Source organism: Strix aluco, chromosome Z, assembly GCF_031877795.1.
Source record: "Strix aluco isolate bStrAlu1 chromosome Z, bStrAlu1.hap1, whole genome shotgun sequence".
Taxonomy (NCBI): Eukaryota; Metazoa; Chordata; class Aves; order Strigiformes; family Strigidae; genus Strix; species Strix aluco.
Window position 1 is genome coordinate 15,275,349 of NC_133971.1, and position 17,586 is coordinate 15,292,934.

Here is a 17,586-nt window from a genome sequence, read left to right on the forward strand (position 1 = left end):
TATGCTGGCCTGACTTGTCCTGTGGCTGAGAAATTGCTAGATGTAACACAAGGGACAAAGAGGAAATAAGCAGCTGGAAGTAGGTGGGGAGAGTAGTACTGTTTCTATCAGCAACAGGTAATAAATACACCAGATGAGACATAGCATGAAAACCTAGGCTTATTAAGAGCTGCATTTTTACAACCAGATTTTGAGCGTAGCAGAGGAATGGCTTGCAATGCATGTGACAGCCCAACTTCAATTCTGCTGATGTTAGTTGCTGCTGTTGAATATTCTTCACTGGAAGTGTTTTTCTTCTAATATAGCTTTATAATTGGTTTTTCTGAAGTAGCAATCATCTTTGTGATCCACATTACAATTTCAAGGCGTATTTCTGATGCCTAAATATAACTTTGATTTGATTTAATTTTAATTTAAATTGAAGTCCACTTAATCTTGAAAATTGAGCTGACAGAAGTTGCTCTTGATGTGATATATTATACAGACCTTGTATTTGTAATTTTCCCTTTAAACTCTGTCAAGAAACTTCATTCTTCTTTGAAAATGACTTCTGTAATTGGAGTTGACTCTTTGAAGGGCATTTTTTACCCACTGCCCTTCCTCTTAAAAATGTATGCATCAGATTAGACTGGTTTCTTTGATCTTACTTTCTTTGTGAGCCTCATTTAGTAAGATCTTTTGTTGAAGGACCTGTCTTTTCTTCCCCAGTCGCCCTAAGTGTCCATGAAATAGAGGGGTGTCTGGGATGGAGGAAGAGAGAAGTGATATGTTAAAATGATTTTGGAAAATGTAGTGACTAACTTTAATTGAGGAGCTTTTATGCACAGCCCACACATGCTTGTGAGGATGTGAATATTTCCTGCCAATCGCATTCATGGGTGAGGTCGCTGAGTAAATTAAACTAAGCAAGGGGAACTGTTCAGCAGCTCAAAAAGCAAGCATGCCTCTGAGAACACTGCAGCCCAATGGGGACCCCAGCTCTGAAGCCGTTTGTACCACTGACCTAGCCAATGGTGTTGCTCAAATTTCACATCTGTTATTTCTTACTGCCCACTTTTCTGGCAACAGCAATCTTCATTTTTTCCATTATAGGCAGCTGCTGGAACTAAACAGAGGTTGAGCTCATTTTCAGATGTGCTAAATAGACTATGGTTTACCTTTTTTTTTTTCCTTCTTTCTATCACTTACTACAGTACACTGACTTATTTCAAAAGTGCCAGATCTGTGAGTTGCACACTCTAGATGTGTCTGAAGATAAGCAGATGTGTTGAACCTGTGCACGCAAATCATTTCTTAGAGACGGGGCCATCATAAAGTCTGGGAAGAGGTATTCTTAAAAAGAAGCTGTCAGTGAAAGAAGAAATCTATTAGATTGAGAAGGACTGATTGTCAGGAATCACCAATGTTACCACTGAAACCTGCTTTCCACTCTGGCTGTGATTAGGGTTACCTTATGCAGAAAGTAGAGCAGCACACAGAACTCAGTGGTGGAGCCAAGTACTTTATGTCCAAGTAGAACTGAACTGCTTGAAAGAAATAGTTCCTTTTTCATTTCTTGAGGCTGACTTACCCTTTTTCTCTATGTCCCACAGAGGAATTCTCTTATATCCTTCTGTCCCTCTCTAAGCTTAAGCTATTGGAGCTGTTAGATTACTTTCCAAAGCTATTAAAAGGAGGGAGGTATTAGGGCCTCTAAGCAAGCTTGCAAGTAACCTGTTGATGGCTGTTCAAACCCGTGTATCTAAATACATTGTGGAATTGAAGCATAAGAAAACAACATGGTTTGGGTTTTTTTTTCCCAGTAACTTATGCAGACCATGGAAAAAGCATTCAGTGAGAGTTACGAACTGAGAACTGGTCTGCCTGGTGAGCAAATGTTACTAGCTGAACTTTTTACAAATACCAGGGAACCACCAAAATCCCTACTTCACTGATTTTTAAAACAGCATGAGATCAGTAGAGATGTGACTTACTCAAGGGATCATGCGGCTGCAGTTCTGCATAGGAGCAGTGCTTCCCTCAGTCCAGGAACTGCAGCTCCCTCTGCAAGGTAATGCGGAAGGACTTAAGACATAGAGTAAACAGCAGTGAGAGAATATTATTGTCTTTCAGTGCAATGGAATAAATGGGAGGAATGCATAGGAGGAGGTGAGGTAACATATCTGACCTAAAGGTGAATGTCGTCTTATGCTATATATACTTCCTAAAATGCTTCAATATGTCAGTGAAATATGTCTTTAAAATTAATATGTTATTATTCTGAAATATTAGAATTGTATTCCTGGGAAATATAGTTAATATTCTTGATAAAATTGGATAGTGCCATAATTGAAAAAATTGCTGTACCACATGTAGGCTGATGATTTTCTTTCATTTTTAACTTTTTATATCACTTTTTATTTACATTTTTTCCCCTAAAGCAAAATAGCTTTGTCTAGTTGGTAGAAGGTTGCAATTGTCCTTTACTGGTCATTTTTTAAATCTACCTCCTAGACAAATAATACAGGAAGATAAATATTTTCATAAAGATTCTTTTGGGGGTAAAATTTAATGCAGCAGAAAATGAAAAAGTTTATAGTCTCTAAAGATTTGTAGATTTTATTAAATGAGGAAAAAATCCTTCCCTGCAGAGAATTACATCTTTTGTGTATTGGAAAAGTTGAGACTGAGAAGAACAAAAAGAAATTCTATACTGGGGAAGTTGAAAACATCCCTTGAAATCCAACTAGTTTTCCAGATTGCATTGAGCATATTTCTCTCTGGAAATTGGATACCGTTCATATCCCTTCTGAAACTGTCCAGTCCATTAGGATTATGATAATAAAGTACTCTTGCATGCACAGATTTCAAGACAACATTATATTTAATGCAATTAAAGCATTTTCTGGGTCTCCCTCCCTGTCGTTCTCACCAGTCCATCTTCTAATGGCTGGTTATCAAACTCTTTTTCTCTGTTACTGAGTTTTTTTTGATGACTGGTTTCCTGGTAGCTGGAGGGACTCCACCTCAGATGTACTACTAGCATACTAATGCTTGTGAAATATAGAGGGAATGCTGCTTAGTCTTACACATGCAAAATCTAAGTGAATCAAAAGAGAATTGACCAAATGCCATGATGCTCGCTTGGAAAGTCCTTATCCCATTTATTTTTACTTGTTTTAATCACCAGTCTGTGTGTACAGTTCCTTCTTATTAAAGGAAATCAGTGAACAGTAATAGCACACTTTAATTTGTGCTACATTTCAGCAAATGATTTCAAAAATTCATTACTTCTGTTTTAGGATGGTAGTCAAGTGCCAGCAATGAGATGGGAATTAGGATTAGCAGCACAAAATCGTAATTTTTAACATATTTTGTGACAGTCTGAAAGATTGCTATGTTGTTTTAGGCCTGGATATAGCTTGTTTGCATTCATGTCTGTCCTATATTCTGACACTGTCACAGTGGTCTGTGTTCACTGCTGTGCCTGTAGCAGCTTACCTGTCACTCTTATTGATGAATGACTGCAGATATATGTACAGTGTCAGTGGGGAAGAAGGTGTTCACGGTGAATCAGGATCTTTCTCTGTTCCATCTTGGCTGTGCTATGGAAGAGTTCACTCTAGGCAGAGCAGAAATGAAAGTGAGGTAAATAAGAGCTCAAAGGAGTTAAAGTAACTTCTTAAAACATTGAAAGTACTAGAGATGATCAGCCTTGTTAACCTGAAATGATGTGAAGAGACATTTCATGAGATGATGGTATAGCAAGGCTCTAACTTAAAAGCTATTTCTGAGCCCAAAGATGCTAATTGACCCTTAGTGCTGTTTTCAAATGTGCCTGGATGTACAGCTCAGAATTTCATACCTACACAAAGCTTGTTGGGAGTCTTGGGTGTTTCCAGATATTTGAGTAGCCTTAAAAGAAACCTGGTAACACTGGCACACTTTCAATGATTTTACCTCATTTGTTGGGCATCAAATAGCTTTATATGCCATCAGCAACCTTCTAATGCTGACTGAGTTTGATTCAGAATGATTATAAATTGTAATTAAGATATGTTTGAACTGTTTTGCAGTCATCAGAGAAAAGGAATTACTTAACTCTTGAGTTCTTGGCTGACATTATGGAATGTAGTAATAGATGTCCGCAATTGTGATGATCTAAGGAAACATCCGGAAATGGGGGGGGGGGGGGGGGGGGAAGGATTTTGGATATGTAGGTCTTTTTCAATGATACTCTGGAAAAGTGAAAAGTTTCTATTACTCACTTAAGAGTACCAAAGTCTCAACTTACTGTTAGAAACATTTCTGGTTTAAAAGTTGACTTTGTGAAATTTCAAACATTGGTAAAAATTAGAGGAGCAGATTAAGAAAGGGATGAATAGCAAACAAAACACTTAAAAAAATAAAAGCCAGTTGCTAGAGAGTTCTTAAAGAAACAAAGGTTGAAAACTATTAATTCCCTGGATCCTGTAAGGTAACTAACACTTATTGTTCCTCCCTCACCCTGAGATGGGAACTAGTAAACTCTCAGATGTCCCACGTGTGAGATGCATAGTCTGTTAGAATATTGCAAGAGCTTCTGAGAAACTTCAAAGGATTGTGGTGGTGTCACCTCAGTACACCATTGTGCCTAGTTGCTTAGGTGGCATAATACTGGGGTAGAAAGCATAGTAGAGACCGTAGAGCAAAAATACTTTGAAAAGTGTTTCATTAGTCATTTTAAAACTGCACTGTGGAAAGGACAAGAAAGTAGTGAAGTGAGAAACCTTAACGAAATAGATGCAGGCCTCTCAGCAGGATGGGCTCTCAGCAGGATGAGCTCTTGAGATAAGGGAGGAGCTGCAACTACTGAGTCCCAAGATAAGGAAGGGGAATTCAAAGAATGCTAAATTGACATGCTGAAGAGACCTAATTGGGTGAAAAGTCATAAGAGGAAGAAGAGGAATCTTCAATCTTCATCCTGAAGACCCCTGCCCAAGACCATCAGGAGACATTGCGCAGGCACAACGGGGAGGGACTTGGGGCGGGATTTGTGATAATGATTTCTCAAAACTAATTGTAATATCTCTCCCTATTCTCGGGATTATCATGAATATGTAAACACTTACGCTATAGAAAGGAGCTGCTTTTCGCTCCAAAATGTGCACGTTTGTGGAGGAGCGATCCCCCGTGCACCCAGCGCTGAATAAACATACCTTCTTTATAACCTTACTGGTTGTAAAGTCGTGACTCCGCACGTCAGTAGCTGTATAAGACTTTAATCTGGCACACTGGAAGAAGACTGCAGGGCTCACTTGATTTCTCAGGCTGTGAGATGTTCAGGCTTAGAGATCTACAAAACCTATGACGAAGTGTTAGTTCCACTCCTTATACTGGATGGTGATGATGCAGAAGATCCTACAGCTCCTGCTCTGCAAACCTTTATGCACATTGCTTAGATGTATGAGAATTCCTTCTGAAAGCGAGAATCTCCTGTAAGTACACAGAGAGAGAGACATCTGAGTGTCTGTGGAAATGGGACTGGGACCAATACTGAACTGGGTATCACTTTGTTCCATTTTCACTTTTTCTTTTAGAAAAAAAGAATGTTACTTCTAATTTAAATCCACTGAAGTATTTTGCGTAAGAGCTGAGTTTTCTCAGCTGTTGCAATACTTCCCTTTTTGTAAAAATAATTTGAATCTAAACAGGGACTTTGATTTCAGTTTTTTTACTTCTTAATACAGGCCAGGTAAAAATTGCCAGCTTCGTAATGTATCATACAAAAATTCTATTTTCACTTTGAGTGATTCACTCCATATTTGCCATGATTATTGTCTTACCTTTCTCCGGGATTGTTAAATTTACTGACTAGAGAAATTCTGAGGCCTTTGCCCCTCGTGATTGCTGCTGTGGCAGAGCAGCTGATAAGCACTTTGAGCTCAGCCCAGTTGCTGAGGCCATCAGCTTCATTTAGGGCTTGTTCTCACAGCTTGGTAACTGGATTTTGGTGAGAGCCATTGAGTCAGATGCAGTCCATTTGTTCTGCTAACAGCCCAGCTGTGGATATGTAAAATCCCCTTTCCCTTTTGCTCCTTGCAACAACAGTTTAATTGTTACAGGCTTATAGGAACCAATTAGATTAACAGATGTTAAAGGGAGCCAGTTTCAGGTCTTGGTGGGAAGCAGTAATTTGAGAAGACTTGTGTAGGGGCTTGCTGACACCTAGGTGATGAGTGTCTGGCTTTGAGGATGTGGGTGCCATGAAAATTGCATCACTTTTCGTCCCCGTTTGCCGAGGCCAGATGGGGATGTTTGTAAGAATAGCAGCCAGAGCACAATCTTACTCTAGATGCTCATCCTCGGTTTTGTGTTTCCCTGACTGTATTCAGCTTCATGGAGCCCTTAAATTTGTGCTTGCTTGTATCTGTCTTGTGGAGAGAGTTTACTTTGGGGTCTTTTTCATTTTCCTTATTAAATGAAAAGTGGAACATCATCAAAATTTGATGTGACAGAGATATGTTAGATATCTGCTTAATCCACTGCTGAAGCAGAATTGCTTCCTGCTGGGTGCAACCTGTGAGAAAGTTGTAAGACTTTCAGTATTGGAAATGAGGACACGAGAAGCTTTTTTTCTTGTTCTTCTACTGACTCATACTGTTTTGGTCATTGTTGGAATAGCAGTATATGCTTCAGACAATGGTTAAGATTTACAGAGGTTTATGTGAACATTAAAAGGCAATCTGTTTGTGTCAGTTGCTTTTCAGAAACTTAGAGTTTTGAGGATATTCAGAGGAGCTGAATTGTAAAATGTGTTAAGTATGTTTGTATTGCAAGCACTTGCATGCTGTCCCTCTCCCCTTCTGATTTAGATAGTGTTGATTCTTACATGACCACTTGCATCTTGAGTAGTATTTGAATGGTCTTGAAAACATACAACAGAATAACTTTTTAACAGCAGACGCCCAGCCAATGTTGTTTTCTTACTGATACTACTCATTAAATTTATTTGGTTGATAAAGGGAAAAAAAAATTTAGCTTCATCTATATTCTTGTAGTTTTTTGACTTGTTCCAGCTAATTTGTGGGTGGAATGTCATACCGTTTCTATCATAAGCTGTGCAGTAAATAAATAAATACTTGTTTTTCTCTGAAAGGAAAAAAAGGGAGTTCTCTCATTAGTGAAAGTACACAACAAAGAAGACGTGTTGAAATCCATGTCTGTGGATCCTAGTGCACTGTCACTAAGAAATTATCATTAAGAGATGAAAAGCACTTTTGTAACAATCTCTTGCTTTTTGTGCAACAAAATCTGATAACCAGTAGTCTGGCATGTGACCAAGGGTGTCACCTGCATGCTTCACGTATCTGGATGCATATATGTAAAAAGGCGGATTCCTTTCCCCCTCACCACAGTAATGAACTTGTAAAATGTAATTATGGGCACCACTGCTGAGGTTCCTAAATGTATGACTCAAGGAAAACACCAGATATGACTCATAATAAAATCACAAGAGCTGGAAATCATCTGAGCAACCTTAGTTTCGATTGGTATGGGCTATAGTTGCACATTTCTTTACAGGATCATGCTTGTGGATTCACTTAGCAGCATATTTTTGTGGTCTTATCCATGCTAATAAAAAGGAAAATAATATCACCAGGAACTGTGCAGTGGTATTTTGATGATAGAACTTTTTCTGTGCCAGGTGGTGAAATTATTATTGATCTATGTAATTATACCCATCCTTCACTAAGGGACAATATAAGTTTGACTTCATATTGGCAAAACATAAGATATTAAATAGTGTGACACAGATCTTTACAATTTGATTCCTTGGAAGCTACTGTATTGTAAAATACCACATATTTAATAAAAGGATGACTTTCCAAAATAGGTCCATAAAACTGGGCTTTCGATATTCATATGATTGTTTCCATTCTTGTCCACAAGAAATGAAAGTCAGAATAGTAGACTCTTAGATGCAGAGAAAATGAGTCTATTCTCCACTTGAGTTTAATTTATGTATTAATTCCATATTCTTAGCTGTTTGTGTGTGTGCGTTAGTCCTGTTTCCTAACTGGCAAAGGGTGCAATAATGCAGTGTCTATTGTAAGGTTACAGCAATTTGCAGCATGCCTAAATCAGCGAGAATTATGTGAAGTTATGTCTTTTGTCAGATTTTCCAACCAGGGTGGCCTAATCCACCCAGGTTTTTTAGGCATTTTTAAAATGTTGGCTGTGTTCAGACTTGGAATAATCAGCACAACTGTAAGAGTTGTTACATGATCCACCTGGATTTAATGCTTGAAGTGAGAAACAGCTGTGGCTTTTTCAAGAGCTAGTCCAATGACTTTTCTGTGCATGCAATTAAGTTTGAATGAAGGAAGGGTATCTCTGTATCAGTAGTAATGCTGATACATCTCTGTTCAGGCTCCGCTGAATGTAAGTGAAAAACTCCGGTTGGCTTCAGTGAGCAGTGACTACACCCTTAACAATGGAGTATATGTTGAAACACACCTTATCCTAAAAGGCTCTTCTAGAACTTCACAGAATTTGGCATGTTATTTGAAAAAGCTTGCAAAAAGGTTGTTACTAGAACACTTAAGTAGTTTGATTTCTTTCACCTCATTATATTTGAGGCATTTTCTTCACCTCTAGAGTCTATAAATCACAGGGTTAAAAGAGGCCCAGCGAGAAATGTAACAAATATTAGCCTCAGATGATTTAGAAGTCTTGGAGAAGACTGCAGAGATAGAAAACAGTAGATAAAACATTGGACCTTTTGTCATTGCCCTACTTATTTTTGGAACAAAAGCCGTGTTCTTCTCTGGGACATAAGTGTATTTAGATGGAAAAATCTGTTGAATTGTGAACTGCTCCAATTCTCCTGCTTTTTAATTTCTAAATAGTTTTGGGTAGTTTACAGCTTACAACTTCATTTGTATAAATTCTGTGATTTGAGGAACATGAGAAAGAGCTAGTCAGACTCAAATCTATTTTCAAAAGCCTGTATCTATGACATAGTCTAGAACAAAGTCTGAGTAAAACATTTATCATTCGATCTAAATTTATGGTAACAGAATAGATGTTTTTGCTGTGGAAAAGTTGTTTAAACAGTGATGGAATTGGAGTTAGTTTGATGTTTGCTTAAATGTGATGAGGTACATACTGTAGTGAAGAACATATTATCTTAATTAAATGGATGCACAAGTCTTTGTGATCTTATTATTCTGATCGTCTTTTGATAAAGGTCTAGACTGAGTTTTCTAGTTGCTAAAGCATTTTGCTGACTTGTGCATGATGGCTTACAGTTGCACAATAAGGGTTGATGGCAGCTATGCTGATTAACATACTGCCTTTATAATTTTAACAAAATAAGAGGCATTGTCCCAGATCATTATCATCATCTTTAATTCTCCAGTGTTAGCATTAGTGTTACATAGTACTACTGTTAGCTATAGTTGGATGGAATTGCCTGCTTGCTCCTTTTAAAAGGTAGATTGAATTGTGACCCTTTGTTCCAAGGGGGAGCTCAACTTTTGGTACAGAGCAATCCTCAGTAGGTTACTTGTCCTTTCTAAAGTACAGAAGGCTAAGGAGAACTATGGTTTTGCAGAAGGAAGAAAGGAAAACCTTGGGACTGTAAATCACACAGACATTCTGGGAGTTGTGTGCAGCATATTGAATACTACTGAATCAAGAGCAGATTCCAGTCTTTGCTGAGTGGAAAGCCTTCCTGCAGCGGTATTCAGAGAAGAGCATTCAGTGTTGCTTAACTTCTGCTTCTTTTCAGCTGTAGTAGGAATATCCTCTGGAGTTTGCAGTATTGTAGAAACTATAAATTATGTAGCTTCTGTCAGTGCAGTATTCTAGCACAGTATTTTGTTTATCCATAGCTCCCACCTTTGAAATCCAGAGTTGCTTCATGCAGTTCTTTGTTGTTCTTGTTATAAGCTGACATTTACATGTTACAAAAAATAATTAGTATTGAGACATTAATTTTGGGTCTGAGGGACAATATGTAATTCTTTCTTTAAAAAGAGGATACTATTGTGACTTTAGTGAGAGCAACAACTTTTATTCTGTGGTGGGTAGGACTGGAGAGTGGACAGTGAAGCTTGATCTGTGAGTTAGAAGAGGTGGCTCTTGGAAGTGAGTGATGGGTTTGTTGTTCTTTCTCATCCCAGGATTAATAATAAGACAGTAGTTCTTGGCAGAGTCTGTTGTCTCAGGTTTTAAGTCTTACTGCTATCCCACTCACATTTTAAAGACAACTTTTACCTCAAGAAGGGAAGGAAAATAGAGAGGTTCTGAGCAGATGGGAGACTGATGGATAAGCTTCTATAGCAACAGTTTGAATGTTGGTCAATGGCAAGTACACGATGCTTGTCTGGAAAAGGATATTGGGCCAAGACTGTTTTGAAATGTGCTTTCATCAACTCTTTCTAACTTGCGTGAAGTATTCTTCAGAACAGTTTGCAATTGTTTCAACTTGCCATTTACCAGCTGACGCTGCCTGATACCAAGCTGTTGAAGAATTTTCCATGAACTTTCTTAAAACCTGAAAATTTATAAACAAGCATTTTTCATAGGTGTGTACTACAGACTTCGACAAGAATGGAATTCCTGGTGCAAACGAGTCAGATTTGTTTGCTCTGAAACAGCCAACAGGGAAGTAGCTGGTTCCCATTTCAGCCAAAAGCCCCGAGCTGTGCCTTGTTTACTGGTATTAGGTCAAAATCTTGGAAGTCTTGTGTGTGTTTGAAGTGATTATTCTTAACTCTTGTGATGCTGGGTCTTGGAGGAAAGTTTGAATGATTTCTTCTTTCCCATATAGACTATGGCTTTTAGCTGTAGTGCAGGTTTTTTGTTTTATCTTACACGTATTTAGGTTGGTTTGTTTGTTTTTACGAAGCAGAATTCAAAATTTTTTTACAGTAAGAGAAAATAGCTGCCTGACAGACAAAAATCTCTTGTATGCTAGTGCTAAAAATCACTAGAAATACTTCCAGAAAAACCTTCCTGCTATGTTCATTAGAAAACTGGGTCATCTGTGTGCTTCATTACTGTGGTTTGATTTATATTGCCTAATTGCAGCTAGATTTCCGGGGCTTTAGAAATGTTCATTCCATTAGGAAAAGCAGTAGTGCTTTGTTTGAAGAAGAAAAATTTCTGGCAAGAGGCAAGGAAGGCTGTAAATACTGCCTGCATGGGACCTGTTTTGTGTATGTACATCTTCATAAAATTGTCACTGAAAAATAAATGCATGTATACATACTCAGAGGCCATTGTTGTGGGTTGCTGGCTGGAAGCAGTTTGAGTCCTTGAATGAAATACAACAGTCACTGAAGCTTGGTTCCTCAGTAGAATCTGTTCTCTTTGATTTTTTTTTTTTAATTTTATTTATTTAATATGAATAGGGTGGTTGCATTCATTCTTTGAGAAACAGGAAAATATTTGATGAATTTGATAAAGGGACTTGGCAGAGTTTCATTTTATAATAAAACATGATTTGAAAGTTTGAATGTGTGAATCATATACCTTAGTTTCTCTTTTGTGTTCAAAGGACTTGGAAAATAGAGTAGATGCTTTTGATTCAGGGCAGTGTCGGATAGGATGGCAAAAAAATGTTGGTCAAGTCTATGTTGGAGTGAATTTTCATTAAATTTTAGTGTGTTGAGTTCTGTATCTCATTTTGTGCTTTCAGACCTTATGTATAATGTCTCCTCTGAGGTGATCGGCATTAATGCCAGATGAAGCCTTAGCTCCCCATTTTGGCATGCTGATAGCATGTGAACAGAATGCTTGGCACCAGGAGGAGGCAGTGCAGCCCAGTGGCTTGACCACTGCTGGTGAGCGTGAAGAGCTGTCTCTGGTATGTGAAAGTGGTGTTTTACGATACGGGGTCTTTTGCAACACATTTATTGGGTATGCTGTTGTTGTGCGTGTTTGTGTTTGGGCAGCAAATCCGTGTTGTTGTGTACAGTTCCTCTATGGATATCAGAGGTTGCAGGGGAAAAAATAGTGAGGAAGGAGAAATTTTTAGATTGTCTCACTTCTGTAAACTTCCTGGTTATTTGTATTAATTTTGGAGGAGACATCTGGAAACTCTACTGCCAAGAATGTTAAAACTCAGCAGGCAGCTATTAGTATACGTACAGAGGGGAACATCTGCAGCAACCACAGGATAGCTTTCTGTGCCTCTCCTCAAGACCTAGCTTCTATGACAACTTCACTTACAAGCTATCTGTTAAGACTTTGATGTACAATAGAAGAGAAGCAGATGGAAGATATGATCCTTCTGAGTTATTAGTGACTATTACAAAGCAACGGAGATACAAGTGGCTTAGCAGCTGTTTCTAGTTAGCCATGACTTCTTGTGTAAATTGGTGGTGATGCTTTAATCCAGGCAGGGAAGAGTATGGGTTACTCTTCCACTAATACAATATAAATATTTGCACAGAAGAAAAACGATTATGCAGAACATTATTCTGTGAGATTGTAGGTCCCAAACATAGACTCGCAATGATTACCTTTCTTAAAAAAAATTTTTGTAAGGTTAGGTAGTTACATCTCACATACACATGAGCTAGCTGCATGATCTTTTCCAGGCTACTAGTATCTTTATATTTCGTTATTTCATCTATTTGCATGCTTTCTGTTTTCACCATGCTTTCTCCTATCTTCAGATAAAGCATAGCACATTTTCTTAATTTGTCTTGTTTTCCTTATCAGTTTGTCATCATTTTCCTTTTTTCTTCCAACACCAGCCAAACTGAAGACATTTGTTTCTTTTAACTGTAGCTAAATGTTATGGATCTCAACAGTGACAGGGAAGATTGACCAACAGGACACCAGGGTGAGTGACAGGGTGAGCTTCTGCAGTTGCTCCAGCCTGAGACCACTTGTGTCATTAGTTTTGCAAAAGATCAGGTCAGCCAGCAGCATCAGAGCTTTTGTTTGAAGGAAAAGGTACATGGTTACAAAGAACTAACACATTTGCTTAGAGATTGAAAAAGTTTATCACTGGATTTCTAAAAGTTAATGCAGGATCTTTCTGAGAGAGGAGATCTTGCAGTGAAAGTTTGTTTCTTCCTAAGGATATGTTAAGAGATGTGTTCATAGGCAGATAGGTTGGGTATCTGTGAGACAAAGTGTTGAGAGCATCTACTGGCAAAATATACTCTTTGTCTTGTCTTGCTACCATTGTGGTTCAGTGGTCCACATTATGACTGTACTGGTAGACCAAGGTCAAATATACCCCTACAGAAGTATATGATGACTTGTATAGTCTGGTTTTTGAGTACCTGTGAACTGGATCTGCATTCTTCTGTCTATTTATCTGTTAAAATAGTCTCATACTAGCTATTGAAGGAGGCGATTTAAGTTTTGATGAACATGTCGAAGTTCTTCCTATTCTCAGAACTCAGTTCTTGGCTTTAAATGCAATTTTCAACAACTTGCCAAACAGCATAAGGAAATTAACCTTACATCCTTCCTACTTAAAAGAGAAATCTGACTTCAGGCATCAGCATTTTGTGTAAGGAATTATCTTTGACTTGCCAAAAGATAGTCTTAAAAGATAGTTTTCCTTGGCTCTTAGGATAATACCGACAACATTCATAAATGAAGAGCCTGCAGACTGCACTTTGTGGGGAAGAGGTGAATGACAGGGGAGGGAAAGGTAAACTAAAGTATCCCTCTTTTTCTCTTTCCCAGGTATTATACCTCTATAGAAAGAAGCTATTTAGACAGAAATTGAAAAGTATAGATTAAGATGTCAGTGAAACAGAACAGGAAAATAAACTCCACCCACACCTAAGGAGCTCAGGTTTTTTTTTTTTTGAAGGACAGTTATCAACAAAGACGTGAATTAATGTTGAGCTACAAAGGGCATTAAAAGGTCATTTTCACTTCATGTTAAAAATACTGTGTCTAATAGCTGAATACAATTTACTACACTAGAGAAGAAATTGTATCCAAACTACTGTACATATTTTTCATATGTCACTTTCTTTTAACTCTGTGGGATTGATTGGAGAGGATATATTCTCTATATGTTCTAGTGAAAGTGTGCAAGCTAACTCTTGACTGAATTAGGTATATTTTGAATATTCTTTTCAAATTCATTTCAAACATCTCTGTCAGCACTTGCTGATGGCTGCAGTCAAAGAATAATGGGTTGTTTTCAGCTTTGTGAATGGTGTTTTTCAGAATGTGGATGTTGGAAGCATTGAAACTCAACTTGCAAGGACTCTTCATAGCCAGAAGAGTGTTCTCAAAAAGGTTTTTTGTGGGTTGGTTTTTTTTAAGTAGCCCACTATAATCCTGCAAAACAGATATTCATTGCCAGACACACAGAACCCAGGCACATTTGTATGTTTATTAGGTAAGTAAGGAGAATTAAAAAAGAAGCATATTCTTACAGGCTGTTAACGTGAATGATGTTGGCATTACAAAAAGAAAGCAAGGAAAGCTGTTGTGCTTCTCCTTTTACTGCCAGAGGCCTCTGTTAAGGAGAATAAGGTGAATGACTGAGAAAATATCCCAAATACACAGTGTAAAACTTCACTTTCACATAGGATCTTACTCTCTTTGGGCATGCTAACTTATTAACCTGTGACTTTTGACATCAAATGGCAGCTTAACCCACCCCAGAGCACTTCCCGTGTTGTCATATACTATGCACAAAGATCACTTCTTGCCAGTTAGCTCTACCCTACACAAGCCCCTTTACTGCTTTCAGGGTTTTTCTGCAAATTCAATTCTTCAGCCTGTATCACATTATGAAAGGCCCTGAAGGGCTGACTTCTGTCTTTTGCCTGGGTGACTGAAACAGTATAGAGGATTTCTTAACACATGGATTAAGTAATAGAATATTCCATCAATGATTGTGTTTTTTTCCATTTTGGCATCCTTTTTTCAATCTCTGTGGCTAAATCAGTGCTAAAAGTTTTTTATTGAAAACTGCCTGGCAGTATAATTTATGATTAGACCTAGGGGTGAAGGCTAACTCAGCAGTGTATGTCACATAAACAAACGCTTAGAGTTGTGAGTTGGAAAGGCAACTTCTCTGGCACAGAGGCAATTTATGACATTTTAAAAGCCCAGAGAAACTGAGACAATACAAAAAAATATCAAAGACTGGAATATTTCATGGTCTAACTTGTAATTTTAATTGTTTTGGGGCTTTTGTTTTTCTCACATGGCAAGTTAGCAGTGGAAGCTGCAGCCTTTTTTTCAGCTACATTTTGAGTTAATTTGACGGTCTTTTTTAATGCCTGTAAATCCAACTTCCTGAAGAGAAATGCTTGCTTTTGGACTGTCTGAACTCTTCTAGGAACAGAAGTGACTTTTTCATCTTGTTGGCATGGTGCAATAAGGGGGTCAAACCCAACTCCGCCTCAGATTTTTCTCTTACAGCTTTGAAATCTAAAAAATGACTGAATGCGCTCCTCCCTATAAAGTAGTCTGGGAAGTGGGTTGAACAGATTAAATCCTGCCTCTGCTGGAGTTGAGAGTAAACTCTTACACATCTTTCAAGTCTATATTCAGTTCATTAGATTAGGGTTGAAACCTATTTTGTCAGTATCAAGTACATTCAGGTGCCCCCTGAGGAACAGGAATATGCATGGTTGTCTGATTGTCCTGGGCAGTCTCAGGAAGAAAATGGACTGTAAGGAATTTTCTGCTGAATTTTCATGTCCTTCCCTCTCTGACCTCCAATTTTGTTGTTGCAGTACATTATTGTACTGTTGTGGGGTTATTTTCTTAGGATTTCAATTTTTTAATCAACCTTCTGGGCGTATGGTTTAGAATATGGTAGGGCTTCCAAACTATCCAGGAAATATTTTCATGTTAGCAAAACCTTGTCATGACAAAATGTGTGTGTTAATGAATAATTAGTGCTAAAAATAGATGCCAGTTGAGTTGAATAGGTCATTACATGCAGTAATGTCACATTACATGCAACAAACACATCTGAACCATGTACTTTTGCCAAATAGGCAGTGAAATCTCTACTTTAGACCCCTGAACTGAAATAATTTTGCTTGTCCCTTTACTTCCCCATCTAACACTTTCACTGGACTTTATTTCTCAGCTGACATTAAAACAATATTTTTTTAAAGTCGAAATTAATTGGGAAACTGACTCCAGATATTTTACCAACAGATTAATGGGTAATAGTTTTGTTTCAAATAGACTTTTATTCTCTGTTTCACAGCTGAGTCCATAAATATACTTGCACAATCTGCAATTTAATCAAGTTTAATCTTTCCCCAGCACCCACAGAAACAACCAGTGATGCAAACATTTGGGAATTCTAATTGTATATACAGTGTTACCTAAATCCTTTAATCTCTCTTGGAGAAATCCTTTCCTGTCTCTTATCTGAAAACCAAATTACTTAAGTTAGTATCAGCTTTTCCTGAAGGGAAGAAGGAAAAGGTGATTTTTTAAAAAAAAAAAAAACAAAAAACCAAATTTACTAATTTTATTATTTGCTGGAAGCTGAGTCTTGTTGCTTTCTTTACTGTGTGCACTTACAGACAATTACAGATGTACTTTGTTCTTCTATATGATATACACTTGCAACATTTAATTTTTTAAATACATATTTATTGCAGTTGGAACTTTCTGATGTAGGTGTTCACACTGATTCTTTAAAACTCTGAAAGGACACACTTTGCATTTAGGATTAGTTTACCCAACTCACATGACATGAGAGTAAAGGTACGTTCAATTATGTATGTAATAATAAAAGCACTCAGCGCTTGACGGTCTAGAAAGAGATGGAGCTTCTCAACAGGTATATTTTACCTTCCAAGAGCCCAGAGAAGCCTCCAACAGAGACCACCTCTCATTAATCCCACATCAGAATTTAGTGTCTGATGTTCTGATATCAAAAGTGCTCTGTCCCCAGAAAGCATCCTGCAGTAAAATTAATGTCTTGAAGATAAGAACAACAGGCTGAAACAAAGTAATTGCTGGAACTGGATGACTAAACCAACTGAAAGCTCGTTCTTTGAGAGCTTGCTTGGACAGTCTGTGCATATTTAGTTTTTTTTTTAATGTGCACGTGTAGCTGCAATTTCTAACTGTTGAGCCTCTTTGAGGAAATGAGCTTTGAGACAAGACTTGGAGGATAGTCATGGTAGATGAGGTCAGGAAGAGAGTTTGGGCCAAAAAAGGCCCTGAATGCAGCATAGGAAGAATGTGATGCAAGAATCTTTAATTATTGCTGCAGACCGCTCAGTGTGTGGTGGGGTTTTTGTTGCTTTTCCTTTTTCCCCTAGTGCACAAGTCTAATCTGTCAGCTGGTGTGATGAATGGTGCTAGTCTGTAGCTGGAGAGCAGTGTGGTAATCCCACCCCTGCTCCAAGACACTTCATGCTGCAGGTTTGTGATGCAGACCCAGCTCTGTCTGGGAGGATCATGGAGAGTCAAGAGGACACAGCCAGATCTGTATGTCTGTGAAATAACAAGTGAACTGCAGGGAACTATTTGGTGAGCTAAGTTGTGCATGTCTTTCTGCATGCTCCAGGATGGTCAGTAGCTTCACGTTTACAATCAGCATTCTTGCACTGAGCCCATGGCATGGGAGAATCTGCCTTCCCCACGTCT

At 38.1% G+C, this 17,586-nt stretch overlaps 1 protein-coding gene across 4 annotated transcripts in view; it reads left to right on the forward strand.

The window, feature by feature from the left end:
- The window catches only part of LHFPL2 (LHFPL tetraspan subfamily member 2), a 129,288-nt gene that overhangs the window by 69,911 nt on the left and 41,791 nt on the right, over positions 1-17,586 (forward strand). The gene's annotated exons all lie outside the window — the stretch shown is intronic.